At 41.1% G+C, this 6,000-nt stretch overlaps 1 protein-coding gene across 5 annotated transcripts in view; it reads left to right on the forward strand.

The window, feature by feature from the left end:
* Window positions 1-6,000, forward strand: part of s1pr5b (sphingosine-1-phosphate receptor 5b) — a 147,064-nt gene that overhangs the window by 36,505 nt on the left and 104,559 nt on the right. The window contains exon 3 of one of the 5 annotated variants that reach the window (XM_061983816.1): window positions 3,759-3,920. The exons of the other annotated variants lie outside the window; for them this stretch is intronic. The gene's annotated coding sequence lies outside the window, so the exon portion shown is untranslated. The remainder of the gene's footprint in view (window positions 1-3,758; window positions 3,921-6,000) is intronic. 5 annotated transcript variants of the gene reach the window in all.

A 6,000-nucleotide genomic window follows, 5' to 3' on the forward strand; every position in this document is an offset into this window, starting at 1 on the left:
TTGATATCGGCCGATCTGTTCCATGAAGGAAATCGGCAATATAAATTCCTGATCGGTAGGTCTCGAGAGAGACTATAAAAATGGGACCCATTACCTCCCTGCTTGGTATTCAGCATCAAGGGTTGGAATTGGGGGTTAAATCACCAAAAATGATTCCTGAGCGCGACCACCGCTGCTACTCACTGCTCCCCTCACCTCCCAGGGGGTGATCAAGGGTGATTGGTCAAATGCAGAGAATAATTTCACCACACCTCGTGTGTGTGTGACTGTCATTGGTACTTTAACTTTAACTGATCCGAACACCCCTGGTGCCAACTACTTACGTCACGTCTGTACGTGTCATGAATGTACATTTCTAAGCGCATATGCAATCGCTACATTGTTGTTTTGGTCGTGAAGTACTCGCTATGCCTACATTTTCAATGGCGACCATTTATGGCAAAATAATGAATAACGTGTCTCTTATCTGTTTTCTGTTGGCGTCACATATAGGCCCCATAAATATTTGAGCATCGTTTTTAGATTGTGTTCCTCTACTTTATCTTTTACCCCTGTCCACGTTGTCTCGGGCGACCACATATACTGTACATGCGCTGTAGCAGCCGGATGGAGATAAAGGCATGGCAGGTGGCAGTTGAACAGTCTCGTGTCGCCTTGAGCAGCACCATCCTGTCCAGGATGGCGTATCTGCACTGGGCATCACTTTGCTGTTCCTACTTTGAGATTTTCCTGTCAGTACGGACACACACATGCACACACACGTCACATTAACTGTGACAGCACACAACCACAAGGACTTGAGTTCAGTTTTTCACCTTTTCTGCTGACGCAGACGTCAGTGCAGGTGTCTATACAGTATGTATCATAGCCTGTCATCAGTGTGTAAAACCAGACAGTTCCCAAGGTGATGTCGTCAGGTGAACAGGTGTGTCACAAGCTCTGTGTCTATTCCAGTCTCTGTGAAAAAAAGCGTGCAACGCAGCTTTTAGTCATGCACATTCCAAGACGTGAACACCCACACTACAGGCATCCAAACAAGCAGACAAACAAACTAAAGGCTGAAAATGATTACACGACACTGACACACAAAAAAGTTGTATTTTGCTATCTTTGTGGAACCACTATTTCTATGGAGTTGTGGTGTCCTCACTGGTTTAACAAAGTGCATTTCTCTTTTGTAAACTTGGCACTATGACCAAAGTTATAATGACTGTAATTATCCCGGTTCTATAAATTTACCTCATGCTTTCTCTAGATCACTATGCATCATGACGTCATAAAGTCTGAAATACAAAACATGTCGGAACAAGAAGTTTGACAGCATCGTTTTGCATTGCTTCTATGCATGCACATTGTTCGCGTTGCTTTTTGTTTATGCCCTGTGTAGCGTACTTTTTTTTTTGCCTTCTGCAAGTTTTTTATAGTTACTCGTGGTCTGCTGCTCATCCACATTGGTGGTCCCTTGTTTTTTACACATTTAATTGTTTTATTTTTATTCCTGCACGTCGCCTTCTCTCTCTGCACCTTGGGGTCAGGCCAACAATGCCAAACCCAGCGGCAATCGTGACAAAGTGAAGGTCAAGTGTAGCACTGTGAACCAGCAATTCCTTATGTTGTTAATACCATACATGAACTCTTGTTCATTTATTGTGGGAATGTCAAGGAATAAAAGAGTCATTGTTGAAAATAACAAAAGAAGCAATCACATTCCTAAATATAAACATCCCAATGACACTGCAAACTTGTATTCTTGGTGATCTGCATCAATTTAGTAACGTGTCATCAAAAAAGTAAAAATGCATTTCTTTCAATATGCATCAAAACAAAAAGGGTAATACTAAAAAAATGGATAGATGTTGATAGTCCAACTCATACTGACTGGTATACATAAGCTATGGAAATGATATCAGTAGAAACAACTGTATTTAGTTTAGATGATAATGAGTTATATATTGGAATATGGGATCCATTATTTAAATTATATACATCCATCCATTTTCTACCGCTTGTTCGCTCTCGGGGTCGGGGTCAGTTATTGTGTTTTGAAAGGTCAATCAATCAATCAATCAATCATAGTTTACTTATATAGCCCTAAATCAAGAGTGTCTCAAAGGGCTGCACAAGCCACAATGACATCCTCGGCTCAGATCCCACATCAGAGCAAGAAAAAACTCAACCCAATGGGATGACAATGAGAAACATTGGAGGGGACCGTAGCTGTGGGGACCCCCCTCCCCTCCTGCCCCCCTGGGCGACCAGTGCAATGGACGTCGAGTGGATCTAGCATAATATTGTGAGAGTCTAGTCCATAGTGGATCTAGTTAATAGTGTGAGAGTCCAGTCCATAGTGGGGCCAGCAGGAGATCATCTTGAGTGGAGACAGGTCAGCAGCGCAGAGACGTCCCCAACTGATGCACAGATTAGTGGTCCACCCTGCGTCCCGACCTTGGACAGCTAGCTCATCTGTGCCCCCCTCTCCTTTGTGGAGAAGGGGGCAGAGCAGAAAAGAAATGGCAGATCAACTGGTTTAAAAGGGGGGTCTATATAAAGGCTAGAGTATACAAATGAGTTTTAAGATGGGACTTAAAATGCTTCTACTGAGGTAGTATCTCTAACTGTTACCGGGAGGGCATTCCAGAGTACTGGAGCCCGAATAGAAAACGCTCTATAGCCCACATACTTTTTTTTGGGCTCTGGGAATCATTAATAAGCGGGAGTTCTTTGAACGCAGATTGCCGGGACATATGGTACAATACAATCAGCAAGATAGGATGGAGCTAGACCGTGTAGTATTTTATACGTAAGTAGTAACACCTTAAAGTCACATCTTAAGTGCACAGGAAGCCAGTGCAGGTGAGCCAGTATAGGCGTAATATGATCAAACTTTCTTCTTCTTGTCAAAAGTCTAGCAGCCGCATTTTGTACCAACTGTAATCTTTTAATGCTAGACATAGGGAGACCCGAAAATAATACGTTACAGTAATCGAGATGAGATGTAACGAACACATGAATAATGATCTCAGTGTCGCTTGTGGACAAATATGAGTGTTTAATCAACACATCTGTGTTGGAATGATTGACTTACTACTACTACTACTTCATATAAAATATTGAAAATGGTTAATGCAACAAATACATGTGCCAGCCAGCCAAACAGCCTCTTACAGTATCTATTCATTGATATACATCCCTAATATGAAATATATGGTTGTCCACTGCAAAGGACATTGCATAAAATTAGGAATGTTCCAATCAGGGTTTTTGCTGCCGATTCTAATATTGATAATCTATGAGTGATATCAGCCGATACCAAGAATGGTGTTCTGTCGACTTCTGTAGCCCATCGCTGTGCGCCTGCGCATAAATGCAAATATTTGTAAATATTTGCCTCGTATAAAATAGAAAGCAACTGCCTCATGTGCCTCGTGTACAAATAAGTATTTTAAATAGTGTTTCTTTCATTGTATCTTCTGACCTGCAAGCATGTAAACAATTACGGCATGAGAAGGTCTACGATTGAAAATAACGGACATGAAAGTTCACATTGACGCAAATAATGGTAGATCACATTTTTGTTTTAATCACCGTTCAAACAGGAATATTAATATCAGTAAAAAACCAAGGTTGCGTTTGCACCGCCGAACTATGACGACTGCAAGCAGCATGTGTGTAAAACACAATTCGACAGCAAACATGACGTGATAGCGTAATTCAATAGACCCCACTATCGAGTCACGCTATTGCTTGCTTTTTCCCAGGAAGCAGCCAAATTCGACAGGACACCGGCGATCGCAAATATCAACTGTAAATGATGAGGTGGCGACTTGTCAAGGGTGTACCCTGCTTACCGCCTGAGCCCCCCCTGCGACCTTGAAAGGGACAAGCGGTAGAAAATGGATGGATGTTCACATTTATTTATGGTGAGTCCTTTGACAGTGTAACAATATCAGCACCATATTTAAAATAGTTCATTATTCTCATTTATTAAATACAATTTTTTAATCAAAACAAAGTCAATAGTACACAAAAATAAACAAAAGCAAAACCTACTATCTACTACTCATTTAAATCCTCTGGGTTTTGCCCTCAAAGTCATCCTGTGTGCAGAAAAGGATTTTGTGAGTTTGTAAACAAAAACAGCAAAAAAATATTTTGAGAAAATTACTTTTCTCTAGTATCGATCATCAAGTGTCTCAAAGGGCTGCGCAAGCCACAACGACATCCTCAGCTCAGATCCCACATCAGGGCAAGAAAAAACTCAACCCAATGGGATACAATGACAAACCTTGGAGGGGACATCCCCTGGAGCCATGCAGGAGCATGCCTGCTCCTGGCTTGCTCTCAGTGTGTAACATGTTTGGCCATGCCCTCCTGTGCTTAATGATACTAAGAAATGCAGTTTATTTATCGCAATCTAGGCGATTATTATTAGCTTAGGGGAGCGGCTCCACACTGTGTATGGACACACATAATTAGATGTTAGTTGGTCGTCAGCTGGAGGACTAAAAATAAATACAGTGTCAGCCAAAGGGGTTCGGCATCAAAAGGCATTAATCTTAGTTTTTCACAAAGATTGGCCGATACTGATCGGTGGCCTAGCAATAGGCACATTCCTACATCAAATGCATTTTCTACACACAAATAAACAATTATTGGGGTATGTTGTTTTCACCAAAACAATTATTTAATACAGAATAAAATAATTTTTGATTCTCAGGAGATTGAGACAGTTTCTCTTAAACTGGACAGATACAAAGCTCCAATTCTTACCAAGTAGAATCTAGAAATTCCCTGCATGTGATCAATTGGACCTACAGTATCCCAATAAAGTGAGTACGTCCCTCATATTTCAGCTGTTATTAGGTTTTATACAATAATAGCTGTATGTTGAGTCCTTTTCAATGGACAGTAATTTTTACTTCTACTCAAGCTGTACACTGACTACTCTGAAGTATATTCAAGTTTTAATTATCCATATACATGTCCAGAAGATATACGATTTAAAACAACATATCTAAAATGTGAGGGGTATACTCACCTTTGTGAGATACTGTATCTCCCTTTTCTTGCAACATTAGTATGAGTACTTTTTTATTTTCTTGAAAAAGCAGCAGCCACGGTTTTCCTGCAGACTAGTAAATGTGATATTGTTGTTTGACACACTAGGCGGTACAACGGTTTTCCTGGAATGCAGCGTGAATCATGTTTCTTTGTTTTTGTTCTTTGCTTGCCACTTTTCCTTTTTAACGTTCCTCCTGACCTTTCTTTGGTTGTAAATATGACAAGTCAGTGACCCAGTAGTGAGTAGTGGCAGTGACAGAATGTCAATCAAAACAGTGTTGAGTAACCCAGATGTTTGAGGATGGATGTCTTTTTCATGAAGTCAAAGTGTAAAGAATGAGAGGGTCTCAAGAGGTCTTAGACCCCAGCAGTGATAAATAGACCCCCCTGTTAAGACTTCCAAACAGTGACGTGCAGTGAGGTTGATGGCTGGTGAGGCACTGACTTCATCACAGTCAGATTTACATATATATGAACCCTAAAGAGTATCTTATTCACCATTTGATTGGCAGCAGTTAACGGGTTATGTTTAAAAGCTCATAACAGCATTCTTCCCTGCTTGGCACTCAGCATCAAGGGTTGGAATTGGGGGTTAAATCACCAAAAATTATTCCCGGGCGCGGCGCCACTGCTGCCCACTGCTCCCCTCACCTCCCAGGGGGTGATCAAGGGATGGGTCGAATGCAGAGGACAAATTTCACCACACCTAGTGTGTGTGTGACAATCATTGGTACTTTAACTAAACTTTAACTTTACACATACAAACTGTAGCACACAAAAAAGCACATTTAATTAAAAAAACGTTATTATGGTCTTACCTTTACTTATTAGTGCGGGAACAGTGGTGTTCGTGTTGGAGGAGTTGTGAATGAATGAAATATGAAATCCGTGCTGCAGTCTGCAGGTGTACCTAATGTTGTGTCCCTGCAGTCGTTGTTT

Source organism: Nerophis lumbriciformis, linkage group LG25 (assembly GCF_033978685.3).
Source record: "Nerophis lumbriciformis linkage group LG25, RoL_Nlum_v2.1, whole genome shotgun sequence".
Classification (NCBI taxonomy): Eukaryota; Metazoa; Chordata; class Actinopteri; order Syngnathiformes; family Syngnathidae; genus Nerophis; species Nerophis lumbriciformis.